The 18129-nt window shown below is 48.6% G+C and overlaps 1 protein-coding gene across 1 annotated transcript in view; it reads right to left on the reverse strand.

Moving 5' to 3' along the window:
* The window catches only part of Cracr2a (calcium release activated channel regulator 2A), a 115011-nt gene extending 97297 nt beyond the window's left edge, over positions 1-17714 (reverse strand). The window contains exons 1-2 of the mRNA XM_038320374.1: positions 17623-17714; positions 15766-15871 (exon numbers count right to left, since the gene is read on the reverse strand). The gene's annotated coding sequence lies outside the window, so the exon portion shown is untranslated. The remainder of the gene's footprint in view (positions 1-15765; positions 15872-17622) is intronic.
* Between the last annotated feature and the right edge of the window lie 415 nt (positions 17715-18129).

Consider the following 18129-nt stretch of genomic DNA (forward strand, 5'->3'; position numbering starts at 1 on the left):
AGACAAGAACATGGACTTCACAATGCAAACCAACTTCAAGGTTTAAGACAAAGGAAGAAACAACCCATCTAGTCAAATAAGGTAGAGTCCCATTTACAGAGAAGCTAGCCATATTCTGGGTCCTCTGACTACTTCAAAAGTAACTCAGAAATCTTAAATGTTATACGTAGTCAGACACAATACAACAAGGCAGTGAACTCAGGCCAGTATTACCTATAACACTAAATGACTTAAGATACCCTGTCGGCTATACAATGGGTACCGCACAACGGGGAAACTCCCAGCTGGGGATGTGGCTCAACTGGCAGGGGACTTGTTGCAGTTGCACAAAGCCCTGGGTTTGGTGACCAGCAGACTGGGCTGTGGAGCTACACATCTGTAATCCCAGCACGCAAAGTCATTCTTGGCTACACAGTGAGTGAGCTCAACGTCAGCCTGGGCTGTGTGGAACATTGTCTCAGCAAATCAAAGAAACTGAGAAAGCCCCATGGGAAGAAAGCAGGATGAGTTAAGCGGGAAAAGGTGAGGTTTAGAAGAAGTGTGGACAGTCCGCTGTAGCTATACAATGAGGAAATGGATAGAGCAGTAATACCTGTCTGCAGCCCAGCACTAGACAGGCTGAGGCAGGAGGATGATAAATTTGACATTAGCCTGGGGCAAAGGTGCCTGCTGCCAAGCCTGATGAATTGTGTTTGAACCCCAGGACCCCTATAGTTGAAAGAGAGAACTGGGCTCCACTTCTACACTGTCACACACACACACTACATTTTTAAAAACAAATCTGGAAGGATGCATAAGACACTACTAAATCTACTAGGGACAGGACAGGATGTGTAAATGAAGCAGGGACAATATCTCACTAAACACCTTCTGTAGTGACTTGATTTTTCAGCCATTGCACCTATAAATAACCCCAGAGGCAGGCGGATCTCTGTGAGTTCGAGACCAGCCTGGTCTACAAGAGCTAGTTCCAGGACAGGCTCCAAAGCCACAGAGAAACCCTGTCTCGAAAAACCAAAAAAAAAAAAAAATAAAATAAAAAATAAACAATCAACGTGAGAGGAACACAGTCAGGTTTCAGATGACCTGGTAGCCTCAAGCCCATGCCCTTCACCCTGAGGAATTCCTAGATGGCAGGAGCAGAAGTTGGCAGCAGAGAGACTGAGCTGCAGGTTTGGGAGCAGGAGTGGGCTTAACCCAGCAAAGCACTGATTGAGCCCAGTAGCTCTCCCCCCGCAGGAGTAATGGACCCTCCATAGCTGCCTAGGGAAGACATTTCCTTCAGTTCTGCCATGACTCAGCTCCTCAAGACAGCGAGGACTTCTGAGGTCTCCAGCGCTGGGCAGGTGGCGTTTCCAAGCGTCCCCCAACGTTTAAGGCTGCCTTGTTCTTTTCTGTCACAGTAACTGACCTACTTGTCCTATGACATGGGAAGGGACCGGAAGGTACAGTTTCTCCTCTCAAGCCTGGTATTGTGGGGTACTCCTCTAAACACCACCTGTTACACACATGTCTACACCTTGCCAGGAGCAGAGGCTGCATGCTCCTTCTGGCTCTTACTTCTCCTTGCAGCACAAAGGAACACGGTTTACACTGACCCTTTGCCCCTCCTTATGTCCTTCTTGTCACAGTGAGCAAATTAATGTCATTGGAATAAATTTGACCTCAAAAAGAAAGGCTCTAGTGAAGTCCTAGTGAGCACCTCAGTATCTCAGAGTACAATGTCATTTAGACAGTTGGTTGTGGGGTGCAATTAATTAATATGAGGCCGTGCTGGAGTAGGAGGGGCCCCAAAGCAAATGTGACTGTATTCTAATGAGCCATCCCAGCAAGGATGCACAAGGATTCTAGAATGTTGTATGGAACAGAGACAAAACGGAGCAATATGGCTGCAAGCTAAGGGATCCCTCAGCTTGGCGCAGATGGCCAATAATTAGAGAGCCGCAGGGAGGAGTCTCCATACATCAATAAGGAAGCAAAGCCTGGGAAGTGGATTTTCCACTTCCAGCCACCAGCTCTGGGGGACAGGATATTTGTGTGTCAGAAATCACCCAGCTTGGGTTTTGTTACAACAGCCCTAAGAAAGTCAACCTCAGAGGGACCTCCGGTCTGATACTGTCACTTCTGAGTGTGTTCTCAGCAGAGACGGACGACAACACTGGGAAGGGAAACTCTAGAATCTTGACTGGCCTGCTTGTTTTATAGGAATGCGTCAAGAAACTGTAATTGAAGATTGCCGCTGTGGAGAAGAGAAATAAAATAGTTCATGACTTCTCTGAAGGAATCGACACTCCAATGGAAGATTCTAGGAAGGCATAAAAAGACAACCTCATCATGAGGGGCAAATGAGTCTTATATATTCTTGCCCTGCCAATGGATGCCCCAGAAGTCACTCTCAGCTGCCTGTCACTCTGCTGTTCCCTCCGGGGTTCAACCTCCTACTGCCTTTTATTTTAGCTGCTCCCCAAACCTGTGTCTGCAGAGGAACATTTGCCAGGTCTGCTGGACACACTTTAAGATGCAGCCACGTTGTGACCAAGAGGCAGAAGCATGAGGGTAAAGCAGAAGGAACCACAAACCCGATGGTATCGCTGACTCACTGATCAGACACTCCTGTTCACCTTCCTCAGGCTTCTTGCTGTCTGTGTAGTAACTATCATCATTCAATTCATTTAGCTGAGGATTTGGGGGTGGAGGGGAAGTAACCTACCGCTGAGATAATCCTGTGATATATATGAAGAGGCTCCTAAGATCATATTCCAGAGTCAAAGACATATGAGCCTGATTACAGCATCCCCAGACTACAATATCACTTAATCGCTGTTTCCTTGCTGCTCAGAGTCCTCAGTCCTTTCCCATTTACTGGATCCATTTTTTTTTTGTTTACTATACAGTGCCACATGCTACAAGTTCAAATTCCATTATTTATGGAATGTTTTGTACCTCCTCTAATATATTACCTTTTTTGGACTCCAGGAACTCAAAAATGAAGATTTTTAAGATAGCAAAAAGATTATTCCAAAATAGAGAATAAAACTATTTAGCCAAATGTTTAAAAAAAATCCAATGATTTAAATGCATTTCTGCATTTTCTTGCTAATTTTCAGCACTTTAATCAACAAGCAAAACAGGAAACAACCTCCATGTCCACTGACAGGGTAATAAAGTAATTGTGAGATACATATACACATATACATACATGTGCGCGTATGTGCACACGCGCACACACACACACACCCCTCTGGAGCCTGCTGAACTTGTGAGCTCCAGGTTCATTATGACCTTGTCTCAAAAACTAAACTGGACAACATCTGAGGAAGACATTCGATGTTGGCCTCTGGCCTCCACATGAACATACATGCACTTGTACACTCATGCACACGTATGCACTTGTACACACATGTATGCACTGTACACTCATGCACATGTATGTACTCACACACTCATGCACTTGTACACTCATGCACACACATGTACATGTACATTTACACACACATGTACACTGGTACGTTTACAGACAGACAGAGAAAGTCAGCATTGCATGGTCTGACTTTTGGGTAAAACATAAAAAGCTGAACTCATAGAGGAAACTAGAGAAGTGGTTGCCAATGACTGGGGGTACATGCACAGACAGGGAAATGCTTGTCAAGGGTGCAGCACTTGGGAAATGAGCAAGCTTATGCACTTAGGAAGGGGACTGATACACAACGTGGCCACCAGAGCAGCCATTGCTGGGTGCACGCTTGACCCTGCTAAGAGATCACTCTCCTGTAATTATTTTGTCATTGTTTGCTTGTCTTCTGTCTTCTGTGTACCTGTAAGGGCTCACTTGCATTCTGTTGTTAGTTACACCCCCAGCAACCAACAAAAAGCCCACGATGGAAGATGTTCTCATTTAGAGGATACACCTACACATAATTCTGGCTTCTGCTTACATCCTTCCACAGACTGTCACCAGGACCTTCTCACTGATAGCCCAGTGGTTTTCCTATGTCCTAAAAGCTGTCCAGCACACAAAACCACTGCCAACACTCTCTTCAAACCATCCCCATCATTCTTCATCCTTCGGAACATGAGCAGCGAACTTTGATAATATGTCCAACCTTGTCACATACACAAAAGCAAAAGAACCAAGCAACCAGGAACCCAAACCTCCAAAGCCATGAGTCAAAATAAGCTGTGTCTCTACAGGCTTATTTTATAGTTGTCCAGAAGTTATGTGTTATAGTCACAGAAAGGTGAGTGACACATGAGTATCTTCTTCATATCTCCAGCCATCTTGTATAGCTTTCCATATTATTATTTCTAATGCTCTATAACACAGCATGGTGACTATAGCTGATAGTAATTACCTTAGCATTTCAAAACAACTGACAGAGAGCATTTTGAATGACCTTTCTCCCCCTCCAAATCACACTTGTCTGTTACGGTTTGAATGGGAACTACCCCTCCCACAGACTCATGTGTTGGAACACTTGGTCCCCAGAGGGTGACACTGTTTCAAGGGGGTTATGAAAATTTTAGGAGGTGGGACCAGGCCTGTGGAAGTAGATCACTGTGGGTGGGCCCTGAGGCTTTTGTAGCACAGCCCCACTTCCTGTCTGTGACCATGTTGTTGTTGCCGTTAATTATTTGTATGTATGTGCATATGAACACGAGTGCCAACAGAGACCAAAAGTGCCGCATGCCCCTGGAGCTGGAGTTGCAGGTGTTTTTGAGCTACCTAAAACATACGGGGACCTAGCTCAGGACCCTCTGAAAGAACAGAGTTTCCTCTTAACTGCTAAGCCATCTTTTCAGTTCTTGTCATGGGTAGTTTTAAATGTCAACCTAGAGTCACCTGGGAAGAGAGCCTGGTGGAGGATTGCCTGAATCACAGTGGCCTGCCTGGGCATCTCTGTGTTTTGAATGTTAATTGATGTAGGAAGACCCTGTGCATTGTGGGAAGCACCATTCTCTAGGCAGGGGGTACTGAACGGCCTCAGAGTGAAGAAAGCTAGATAAGTAGTGGAACGGGGGAGACAAGATCTCCCTCAATGACCTTGGTGCTCCCTGATTGGCTGACTGCAGAGGCCTCCAGATCCTTTTGGTGGTCCCTGACCCCATCCCCTAGCCCGGAGATTACTAGCCTGTATTGCTACCGAGGGTTGACCTCAGTCCTTACTCTATACCCGCTGAGCCACCTCTGCACTCCCAAGGTAATGTTTTAAAAGCAGCACCGAGGTTTAGAGACTTTACAGCGGCTCACCTCAGAGTAGCTGGCTTCTCACCAGCAACAACCATACCAGAGGAGGAGGGAGAAACCCCTCCTCTCAGAACAAGAGAAACAAGGGCATTAGTCAGGAACGAGAACAAAAACTAGCATGCATGCCCTCATTGGAGGAAAGTTTCTGAAATGTATTTCAGAGAGGAAGAGAGAAAACCTAAATAGAAGATCTGAGATTAAGAACAGAGAAAATGAAAAGGCTTTCTTCTGCATGTCTCGAGGAAATAGCAGATCGGTTGTAAGATAGATCCATATCTCGCTGCATCTCTTGCTGTCCGGGGAACTGGAGCCAAGTTGCTTACTGTTTCAGAGTGCACATTTCTTCATCTTAAAAACTCCTACAATGGGGCCAGGCACACAAGAACTTGGTGAAGAATAAATAAAGCAGACGTACATGAAACAGTCCCTGCACGGCTTCTGATCTGGACAGCGAATCCCTTTGAAAATGAATGAACAAACAAGCGATCAGCGGTTCTCGGCAAAGACCGACTATGTCTGTCTTGCAGCCCCTTCATATTACACACATCTGCTGCGGAGCCCATGCTGACATCTTCCACGGGTCCAGGTTCAATCCTTGGATCTTTCTAAACAAACGTACTTGTTTTCTTTACTTAAGAAGTTTTGCAATGGTATTATGTGTACACTGAAAGAGTGTACCCTGAATTCCAGTTTAATTCCGAGTTTTAAAATAACTCATTGCCTGGGTTTTATAGGGTTAGAAAATCCTTCCCGCCCCCATTCACAGAGCAGCCCAGCCTCTCCTCTCCACCCACCTGCCCCAGAGCTCTGCCTCCAGCTAGAAGACTCAACTACCACAACCCCATCCTGAGAGATACCACCACCACCCCCTCCACCACCCGCACACCAACCCCTGCTTGACTCTCAGTTTCACTAAGAGCTGCTAAAAAGGAACAAAAGCTCAAGCAACGGGGAGAAGGGACACTAAAGACCAGCACGGGCTTCTTGGTTCCCTTGTTTACCCTGCAGTCCCAAGACTAGGGCTGGCACCCTGGTCGGCACCATCTGATGTTCCCATGCCCTTGGGGAAACCTTTCAACATCTCTGATTGTCTCCTGAGCATACATTAGATACAATAATTTGATCTTATTTGCAGAGCATTTTACAGCTCGGAGACTACATGTTTCCACTGCCATAATTTCATTTGAAATGCTAAATGCGTCATTGGCTGTATCAGACCTAGTGTTTAAAACCCGTGTTTTGCTATAAAATTTGAAAAGCAGAGCCCAGCAATGGCAGCATGAACAGCAGATGGCACCGTAGAGGACATCAGTTTGATCATGTACCCTGTGGTTGGGAGTGGGCTCTGCCGCTGTTGGGCCTAGACTTGAATTCTGATCCCTGCTTACGAGCTGCGTGTGACAATTAGTGTTGCCAACCTGGCAGAGTCTAAAATCACCTACTTTATGGCCCTCTAGGCCTGCCTGTAGGGAGGAGTTAATTATCTTGAATGCATTCGTTAAGGTAGGAAGACCCTAGCTGGCAGGTATGTTGAGTCTGGCATGCAGTGGAGAAAGCAAACCGGAGCATTGCTGTCTGCTCCCTGTCTGAGGATGCAGCCTGACCAGTTGCTTGACTTCCTTGTCTGGATGGATTATACCTTGAACTGTATAAGAAAAGTCCACACATCCACAACACATCCTTCCTTCCTAAAGCTGTTTTCTGTCAAGAATTGTATCACAGCCACATAGCAGTCACTAAGTCACCGTGTGCTGCTCTAGCCTCAGATTCCCCCTCATAGTACAGAGCTTTGCATATGGTGAAAACCAAGGGAACAGGACTGACTGGGATCTACATCCGGTTAGGTGCACAGGTGTCCGACCATCCATAGCCACTGCCTGGAACCCCTCTTTTATATCCTGCATTGTGGCCTTCACCCTCCACACCCCTCGGCAAATATTTGCAAAAGGAGGGTAGACTCTGGCTGTCGGGACCACACCAAGCTCATTGTTAGAGACTCGTTTCTCAACTCCACAGAATTCCCTCTCTTTCACCAGGGTCTCAGCAGGTGTGGATGGAAACAGCCCAAGGTTCCAGGGAGCCTGAGTGCCAGAGAGCCTGGACCTCTTCCTTCTGAGAGGTCCTGACTTGACAGCCTCGTTGCCCTTGCTGGACTCTGCAGGTCACTGTTGTGACAAAAGTCGTTCAGTACTGAGCCAGCGCTGACTGGCCTGTCTTAACACAGAGATCATTACTGTGACCCAACACAGTGGCTGGGAACTACAAGGCTGCAGAATTAGATAAAGAACCTTATTTTAAAGGGTGGCAAGACACATAGTAGCACAATCCTGCTATCCTAGCACCTAGAGACTGGGAGTCCTGAGGCAGGAGAATTTCAAATTTTAGACCAGTCTGGGCTATACTACCCAATGGAAAACAATGCCCTTAACTAACTAACTAATTATAAGGTTTTATCTTTAAAGGCTTTCACACTGTCACTGCCTAACAACATCATCAAGGCCAACCTCAGAGACACAAAGGACCACTGTTTTAGAACTGAGGTGCCTGAGATCCACAGAGAATGAGTGGTAAAGCCAAGTTAGATCAGGTTCCTCTTGCCAGCACCTTATGCTACTGGTGGGCCCAGCTCCTCTGCTGCTCTAGGACTTAGCTGCTCTCCTGCCCTCCAGTCTTCTGTGGGCCCAAGTCCTGGAGCAACAGCATAGAGGCTTCTATCACACAGCTTTATGGGATGAGACTGGGACCAGAGAGAAGGGCAGGGACCATGGTTCAAAGCTCAGTTTGTGTTTGAAACCAGAAAATGAGAGCTCTCCCTCAGGTGCCCAGTCGAGGGCTTCTGAAGTCTTCCTGAAGTTTATAGGCCAAGCATTGTCAGCCACGTACTGGGCAGTGTGCTTCCTGAGCAAGGACAGATGGGTCAACTGTAGACATCACTATGTTCTTTCCAGGGCCTCTCTGGGATGGGCCAGCCCCAGAGGTTTCACAGGCTCCAGACAGAGCCCCTGCGGGTGACTGCATAAAGTAAGCGTCCCTACACGAGAGGCTGGGGCAGAAAAAGTTAACTGGCCTCATTTATAGACCTAAGCCAGGGCTAAAGTATAAACAGCGGGCTTAGGCCCTGTAACATGAATCTGCGACCAGAGAAGAGCAGAAGGAAGTCATCAGAGAGCCTGTTGTCCAAAGAATGACCTTGTAGGCTCCCCTTCTCCTGTAGGGAGTCAGGCTGGTGCAGGGGGATCGGTGGCACAGGCTAGATGCCTGTAGCGTAGGTAGTCCCACTAGGACTGAACACAAGAATCCAGATCCTGTCGTTGGACTTCTCTGAGGTTTGCTGTGCTCACTGGAGAAGTGGATTTGGCCAAGACACAGCTAACATGGCACATGACCTCATCCTGGATATAGAACTATGAAGGTCTGCTGGAGATCTGGCTATTCCCCCAGGTTTAATCTGCATCTACAAAGTTTGAACCCTAGGGCTTACCCCAAAGCAAAGTAAAAGCCCTAGAATCTGAGCACTAGGTAACATAACAGGGGTGGTGTGGTCTATGGAGAGGTCATGGCAAGCAGCAGGAAGTGGGTTGGAGGACACATCCCAGAAGCTGGAGATGCTAGAGAGAGAACCCTCTGGAGAAGCAGGAAGTCGATAGAGATGGTTACTGTCCGTGACCACTCTGGGAATAAATAGCTTTTACCTGAGCAAATGCTGACTCCGACTACAGCAAGAGAGAAAGAGGTGACAGAAGAGCCAACCAGCCACATTTAAGAACAGGAAGAGGGACAGTGCCCAGCCTCTGCATACCAGAAAAGATGCAGAGGGTTCTCCGGAGCCTGGAGGGGGACCGTAGTCAGAGCTAAGCTCACACTTGTATAATATGCTTGTGATTAGTGGAAAAGCTTAATTTAGTAGTTTGGTAAATTCCATTAGGAGCTTATCTATGGCATATAATTAAGCTATTTTTAAGCAAATCCTTTTGGCTCAAGGCTCCAGTTACGAATCTTAGTGGAACATGCTTCACATGATATATAGCCCACTCCATCATACAGTGGAATATTTGGGGTAGATGCTAATGTACCCAGGAATGCAGTTTTGATGGTTTTATATAATAACATCCCTGTCTAGACCAATGAGAGGGGATAAGAGAAGCCAGAGTGAGTCCTGGCTCTGAGGCCATCTTGCTGAGAGGGAAGTGAGACACATGTCAGAGGGGGACACCCAACAGCCAGTGTTAAACACACCCTAAGAGTTTGGAATGTGGTGCTACTTAGTTACAATGGTCAATTTTATGATATATATATATTTTTTTAAATATATATATATATATATTTTAAATTGAGATACGAAAACCAAACCCAAATCCCAGCCCCGAGTCAGCCAAAGAGATGAAAGCAATTAATGAAAGACAGAGGCAAAGTGGGCAAAGTGGGCAAAGTGGGCTCTTCTCTGTGGGTCTGTGGCGAAGGTGGTGTCAGTTAGGAGAGACACCACACCGGAGGCCTGTGTACCACGGTCACCCTCTGGCAGACATGAAATCTCTCTGCCACCTCTTTCTTTGTCTTCCCTCCCTCTCCTCCCCCTTCTCATCTCCTCCCCTCGACACCTTGATAGGTAGTCCAGGCGGGCCTTAAACTCAAGACCCTCCTGCACCCTCGCCTGGTACTTGGATATCTTTACTGAGGATGACTATCAAGCCATCTGCTAGAAAGTCACTCCAGGCCACAACACCACAGAAAGATGCAGGGCTCCTTGTAGGGACCAGTGGACCCTTCCAGGGAACTCCTGAGAACCTGGTCCCCTCACCGCTTCCTGCCCTGTGCTCCTCCAGGAACCATCACTGCTGCCTCTGTCACCATGAAGCCTCTCCTTGGGAAGAGAGCCTCCGATGGCTCCAGTCCTGCCCAGACCAAGGCAAGCTTTAACGCATCATCCCAGGAAGCAAGCCCTGCATGTTTACCCATCCCTGCAAACCTCCCTGATGCTTTTGTGTCTCCAGAAGGGTAAAACCTGATGTGGCCTGGTCAGGGTCAGAGGCTGTCCCTGGTGGGAATGCTGCCAGCCATGGCCTTTGGTGCTCTAGAAGCCACCCTGACTCCAGAGCTCCAGAGCATCTCCCGTTCTCCTTCGCTAATGTCAGGCTATTAAATTTAAGTTCCCCAGCTCAATAGGGTGCTCTGCTGGAAAACAACCAAAGCAAGTTCAGGGCACAGTCCCCTCCAGGGGACCCCTATCTACCTATCTACTGAACCCCCGCCTGTTGACCCGGCCCTGCTCATGAAGTTCTGCACTGCACACGGTTCTGCTTTGACCACCCTGCACTTCCCCTCTGCCAGAGGCTGCTTGTCCTTCTAGATACCGTGTGCACACCTGACCTCCCCTGAAAGCTTCAGGGACAGGCTCCACACACTTGCCTATAAACACAGCCTGAGCTGTGTCCCCTCGCACTCATCCATTGGATCCAATGCTATGTAAGCACAAATGCTAGAGAAGTAGCCACCTTTGTCCCTGCCTTCTGGAGAACCTCAACCAAAGCTGATACCAAGAAGACCCAGCAAGGGACAGAATGCACTAGACAATGGAGCTCAACAGAAAACCTTGAGACAGGTAAAGCCATCACAGGGAGCTGTGGCCACCATGCCACTACAATCCTTGGGACGAGCATTTGAGACAGACAAGTAGGAAACCATCCTCATTTCACTGAGGAGGAAGGAACTTGGTTCCAGTGGGCCAGTGCTGAGGACATATGGCTGCTTGGAATCAGAACTGGGCTAAGTTAAGCCTTCAGAGGAGATGGACAAAGCAATGATTGAGGAAATGGCCTTGGAGCTGAGCTGCCTGAGTTCAAATCCCAGCTCAGGTCCTTACTAGCTGTACGACCTTGGGAAAGCTATTCCACCTCTCTGTGCCCCAGCGCCTGCTTTTGGAAGGTGGAGAGGCAATAACCATAGTCCCTAACTCACAGGCTTTCCTAAGGACCAGATAATTTCCATCCAGCTCTGAGCCAAGTGTGGGGCACTTCTCTGCATCCGATGGCCAGCTGTGGGGCAAAATGTTTCCCTCCCCCAACTGCACCTACAAAGCTCCCCACCTCCCAGAAGCCTCCTTTGAGAAAGACATTGTAGCACAGCTTCATCCAGGGACCAGAACACTGGCTGGATCCAGATTGACCCAGGGCTCTATAGCAAGCAATCTCTAAGGTAAATAAAGTGAAGATAAACCAATCTTGCAGGTAATAGGAGATTTTCCTCTTGCCTGCACTGGTAATTGAGCCATTGTAGCTCATCTCCTGTTTTCTTAGGTGCTCCTGAGAGTTAGTTAAAAGGATAATGAAGACCTGGTCAGAGTCACAAATGCAGCTTCTTGGAGGAAGGGTTTCCCACTGGATGCCAAGTGGGTCCTGGTACACCTGCAGTTCCCATGCCAAGCCTTACCCATGTCCCTTCTCTGGCTAACTCTGGAAGGGCATAGGAACCATAGACCCAGGAGAGCACTAAGAGCAAGAATCAGGATGCTGAGCCCACCCAGTCTCATTGATGGGTAAAGCACCATCTCCATGGCTGTGGTTTAGATACACAGTGAACTGTTAGATGTTAAATGTCCAAAATGTCGAGTGTTGAAATTTAATCCCCGCTGAGAGATAAAAAGAAGATGGAATCAACCACACACACACACACACACACACACACACACACACACACACACACACACTGGGTTAATGGAGGGATGAACCCAGGGCCTCCTTTTTGTATGCTAGGCAAAGACTCCACGGTAAGCTATAGCCCCAGCTATGTGTGTGTGTGTGTGTGTGTGTGTGTGTGTGTGTGTTTTGTTTGCTTATTTGTTTTGTCTTATCTTGTTCTGTATGTTCATTTTGAGACAGGTCTCATGCTGTGGCTTAGGTTTGTCTTGAACTTCCTATGTGGTCCAGGCTGACCTCAAATTCGAGATCCCCCTGAATCAGTCTTCTGAGTATGTAAGATGACAGGCATGTGCCACCACCATACCTAGCAAGAAGGTGGGCTATTGAGTCAAGTCTAGTGTTAGAAGTAGGACCATCAGAAAATGCCTAGATAAGGTAATTAGTGTAGATTCCACAGGGTTGAATCCTAGTGGCTTTATTGGAAGAGGGAGAGACATGTACTCCCCTATCTCTCTGTCTCTTCTATGCCTCTTTAGAGACATGTGATGCCCTGTCCCACTGTGATGGCCAAACAGTCATCATCAACCAGACTGGATCTGGAATCAGCTAGGAAATATACCTTTGGGTGTTTCCAAAAAGTTTTAACTGAGGAGAGAAGACTCATCCTGCATGTAGGCAGCGTTATTCAGTGGACTTGGGTTCTGGACTGGATAGAGGAGTAGAGAGCTGTGTCTATCTCTCTCTGTTTCCTGGCTGTGGCTGCAGCATCACCAGCTGCCTCCGCCCCTGCTGCCATAGCTAGATCCATTCTTTCTACAATGCTTGCTCTACCATTATGGACTGCACCCCCAAAATGGAAGCCAAAACAAACCCTGCCATCCTCAAATTGCATTTGCTGGTGTTTTGTTTGTCACAACAGTGAGAAGTCTCAAGTAACACCAACACAGAACCCATTGTGCTGCAGAACCTTGGTCTTGAGACCTCCAGAATGACAAGCCAGGACTTACTTACACAGTCTGCTAGTACACTGCTACCTACATAAAAGCAGCTGATATGCCCTCCCCACTCCCACACCTCTCAGTTCTGGCCTCCTTCATCTCTCCCAGGTGGGCCACATTTTGGAAAGATCCTTGGCCCAGATGTGTGGCAAGAGAGACCTTGGAAATTGGAGCTTGTTGTTACTTCTCAGGATCTTCTAGAAATGTGTGGTTGTGGCAGGGTAACCTGGAGTCTGGCTCTACCCACCCTGAGTTCATGGCCACTGTAGGCCCCTCCCTCGGTGACCTGTGCAGGATGTGTCAACAAATAGCAAGAGAAGAAAGTGTCCCGCCAGCCTTCTGAGGAAGCCAGAGCAGGCTGCCAAAATAAACTACCTAGGGAACACGTTCTCTACAGAAGAACCTGCCACAAGAGAAATCTTACACTCTCCACATGGGAAGAGGCACCCACATGTGACTTTGCCCAGGCAGGAAAGGGCCTTCAGCACCCATTCCCTGCATTTGCCTTTAAGAGGTCCAGTATATCTGCCTCAGCCCTTGATACTCAAGTCTGATAGGACACCTCACTAACAAGACCGGAACGGAGCAGGCTGATGGCCAAGACCAGCTGTTCTGCACAAGGGCAAAGCTGGCTGGGCATGAGACCAGCCATGTGTGTCCTCTTGTGGCCACAGGAGAGCGCTAAGGAGCCCTTTAGAGCAGCCGAGCAGGGGAGACAGAGCCTGGAAGGTGACTCTGGAGTCCCAGCGGGGACAAAAGTTGCTTATGACAAGGGCTCTAAAACAGCCATTTGCCCAATGTCTCCACCATTGCCAATCAAAGAGAGCAGAGGAGGAAAGATCGCATGGACAGACTGAGTGTGCCTTCCATCCCCCCCCCAGTTAACTTCCCTGCAAAATGGAAAAGAGGTTTTACTCGAAGGGGTGTGTTGAAGCTCCTGCGAAGAGAATGGCCAGAAAGTCACTGGGACACACCTGCCACAGGCCGGGCTTGGTTGCCATGGGGACCATTAGAGTGGCAGGAGTCACATTTTCAGCCTTCTCCCTGTCACCCACAGTGTCCTAGTTTGGATAATACTTCATAAAGTCATCCTGCCCTTGTATTCGTCATGTCGGCCTGTCTGTCCGTCTGCTTCCTAAGCAACAGGGACCCCAGGTTTCTAACGTGTATACCCCCAAAGATGGCTCTGCACAGGTTAGCAGCTGTCCACATCATGAGCTCTGTCAGCTCTTGCTTCTTTCCTCCCTACTTGGTTTTTCCTGCCTCTGTTCCCACAGTCACTCACTTTGGGGTTCCCCTGTCTGTGCTGTGGGGGTCTGTAAGTCCACACATGTGTTTTTTAACTAGGGGCTTCCTGATCCTGCACATTCAGACAGGCCAGGTTCGAGCTCTCTCGATAAACTGTCAAATTATTCTTAGAAGAAGCAAGACTTTGAGAAGTCAAAGAAGTTATTTAAACATTCGAGAGATGGTGTACTGGGGAATGTGTGTTTGTGTGGTGTATGCATATGGGATGTGTGTGTTATGTGTTTGTGTGGTATATGCATATGGAGTGTGTGTGTTATATGTTTGTGTGGTATATGCATATGGGGTGTGTGTGTTATGTGTTTGTGTGGTATATGCATAGGGGATGTGTGTGTTATGTGTTTATGTGGTGTATGTATATGGGATGTGTGTGTTATGTGTTTCTGTGGTATATGTATATGGGATGTGTGTGTTATGTGTTTATGTGGTGTATTATGTTGGGGTGTATATGTGTTACATGTGTTTGTGTGGTGTATGGATATGTGTGTGTGATTTGTGTGTGTGTGTGTGTGTGTGTGTGTGTGTGTGTGTGTGTGTGTGTGATGTTTATGAGCTGAAGAAAAGAGAACCCTCACTGGAAATAGTCTACTTGGTGCTGGGAGCTGTTTACACACTGCCCTAGGGCTGTGTGGTGCATGCCTGCAGGCTGCTCTCTAGCACGGTCATCTCCATGTGCAGGAGGAGAAGGCAAAACCTAAGAGCTGGATTCACAGGGTCCAGACTATTTCTGTCGGTCACTGACGGAACACTTTGATTTTCTAAACTTTCCGTTTCCCCATCTGTCCCTCCAACACCCTGATGCTGTGGCTCCATAAGAGGCCTTTGTGGCTGCTCTGCTCCTCACACATAATTCATACTATTCTGCAACCGTCTATTTAGCTCTTTTATGGGGAGACACTGGAGGGAACTGGGCTCTGGGAAACTACAATAAACAGAAGCCATCCTCCCTCAAGGGATCCCCTGTGCACTGTGATCTTTCTGTGTGGGAGAAAAGAAAGCAAGGGGTGCTGGGAACTCGGTGACTAATGCTGAGTCCCTGGAGACTCTCCTGACACCTTCACCTCCTGCCAAGCTTCTCCCAGCCACCAGGCCAGCGCCTCAGCAGCCTGTAAGCTCATGCTCCCTCCCAACAGTAACCCAAGCAACTGTCACAAGGGCCAACCAAGTTCTTGTCCCGAGGCAGGGCCTACAGGCTGAGATGAAAAATGTGACAAATGACAAGTCTCTCAATACTGACACACCTGATCCTGTACCGGCTCCCTCCATATCCAAGCCCTGGGACCAATTCTGTCTTTACAGTTCTCCTTCCTTCCTTCCTACTCCTTTTCTTCTTCTTCTTCCTCCTCCTCCTCCTCCTCCTCCTCCTCTTTTTCTTCTTCTTCTTTCTTTTTTAACATTTAAGCATGTGTGTGGACAGAGGACAAATTTCTGGAGTCAGTTTGCTCCTTCTGTCATGGAGTTCCAGGGATGGAATTCACATCCCCAGGCTCGGCAGCAAGTGTTTTCAGCTATGGAGCCATCTCACAAGCTCGTCCCTCCTAGTGTTAAGTGTCTGGGTCCTCACAAGTGGTCGTTGACTTACTTGGTTACTGGAGTGGGTCCTCCTCTGGTCTCAGATCCCTGGCTCCACGGATTTGCTACGTGACCTTGGACAAACTGCTTAACCTTTCCGACTCTAGAATCTTCTCCTGCAGTGGAGGCAATGATGATCTCAGGTGGGTTGTTGTTGGGAATCCCACCTACAACTGTCACTGGCCCACTCCCCTCTCTGCACGCCATCTCTGGTGGCACCTTTTCCTCTGCATTCCCACCAGCCCAGCTCGGTCTACACAGTCAGTTTCCCAGGCCTCTTGCAGCCTCAAGCAGCAGTGGATCCCATTTAGAACTGTGACAGATGCCGTGTTTCTGAGCCTAACCCTGAAAGAGGCTATCACAGTACTCCCAGGACTGACGGCAAAGCTCAGATTCCCTGATCCAAAACTCAAATCACTCTGCCCTCTGCCACAGCCAATGTTCCTCAATGTATTGCATTTGCCATACTTCTCCTGGTTCCTCAGCACAACCTCCAAGACTTGTGCCCCTCTCGCTGAAGCATCCAGACTCAGGCTCCTTCTCAATATCTGGACTAAGAACCACATCCAGCTTTTTGTGCCAGTCCCACACCTTCCAGAAGGAGCAGCCCCCTTCTCCCTGTGCATTCACAGTATTATAGTACTGAGAGGCCAAGGGATCTCAGAGGTCACACCGCCTTTTCAGCATCCCCAAACAAAAGTCTGTAGGGTAGCTTTCATGGATGACTATTACCCATGAAGACATGTATGTTCATTCCACCTGAAAAGAGGCCATGAACCTGGCCACTCAAACTAAACTTTGACTTCACATGGGACAAACTGTCCTGGCTGCGCACCCCTGTGTCCGCACCGTTGAAAAGAGACCAATGTATATGTACTGGCTTCTTCCAGAGTTAAGGAACTTAATTTATGTGCCAATCAGGTTCTTCCTCCTTTCCTGTCACCTCTGTGGTCATTCACACCTTCTGCCTGCTAAGGCCAAAGGCTAATGCTGAGGAGATTCCTGTTTTCCTCCACAGAGACAAACAGGGCAGATTTCCCCGGGGCACTCTGTGGTTAGTGGCTAGACATACCGGTTCAGACTCAATCAAGGGTAGAAGTCACTATATTCTGGTACACCATGGTGTGGTACACCTGCGTGAGCACACGCACACACACACCTGGACCAGAGGCAGCATAGGTCCACTGAGTCACAAGTGGGAATCAGGAGGAAGCCAAGTCACAAAAGCCACCCATTCTCTGACCTGGCTTTCTGTTCTGGAATCTCTCTCTCTCTCTCTCTCTCTCTCTCTCTCTCTCTCTCTCTCTCTCTCTCTCCTCTCTCTCTCTCCTCTCTCCTCTCTCTCTCTCTCCTTTCCTCTCTCTCTTCTTCCCTCTCCCCGTCCCTTCCTTCCTTTCTTTCTTTCTTTTAAACTATCTCTGAGTTGTATTTTCTTCCACGTGGGGTAGCAGACTCCACCACCGTGCCAGACCACGAGGGCTCCCAGCACCTCCCTCCCCTTCCCAGTCAGCCAGCAGTGTGAGTTTCTAGTCACTTTACCACTATAACCCTCAGTTTCCTCTATAAAACAGAGTCTGGGTGTGACTAGAGGGTCGCGGGGAGGGGAAGCAGGGTCGGGGAGGTTACTTCTTTCTAAACCCTGATGCTCCGGGCTCCTATAGTCCCTCTTTAGGGTGCAGGGCAGAGGGCCTAGAGGAGCGGGACCAGTCCTGGGGAAGTCAAGGCTGATTTGTCTGTCCTTGGGGCCATGCCGCCCAAGCCAGCCTCTCCCATAATTTCCATGTGCTTCGCTGTTCTACAGGAAGTTTGGCCTCCAGACCCAACAGAGGGGCTGGGGCGAGGCCTCCCAAGACCTTCCTAAGGTTACCTGGCCTGGCGGGAAGTTCAGTGCAGCTGTCCGAGCTGTCCCCTGTCTTCTGGGTTCGCAGTTGTCAGGAATTCGCCGGCCAGCCCTACCTGTTCCACTGTCCCCGCCCCCCACCCTGCTGCGCGTCCGGTCCAGTTCCAGCAGCAACCCCTTCCGAGAGTTCCACTATCTACACTGTGTTGTGGGGTCCCAGCCAGAAAAGCAACACGCGCGGCTGCCAATGCCTGAAGCCTAGGTGGCGAAGGCGGGGCCACTGCTGACAGTGTGGAGCCCGGTGCTTCCTGTGCCCTCCCTCCGCTGGTCCTTCCTGGGCCCTTGCTCAAGGAGCTAAGCGGTTCTGTCTCTAGAGCCCCTCATGGCACCATAAAAGACCAGCTTCACTCTGGGCTTTGTGGACTCACGGGAGAGAGCGCATTCACCGCTGAAAAACCAGTTCCAGCTGCTCAGTCTGCACATAGAAACCGAAAAGGATTTTGTTCTTGATACTTGTCTGACCTTTCTTATGTA

This window comes from Arvicola amphibius, chromosome 2 (assembly GCF_903992535.2).
Source record: "Arvicola amphibius chromosome 2, mArvAmp1.2, whole genome shotgun sequence".
Classification (NCBI taxonomy): domain Eukaryota; kingdom Metazoa; phylum Chordata; class Mammalia; order Rodentia; family Cricetidae; genus Arvicola; species Arvicola amphibius.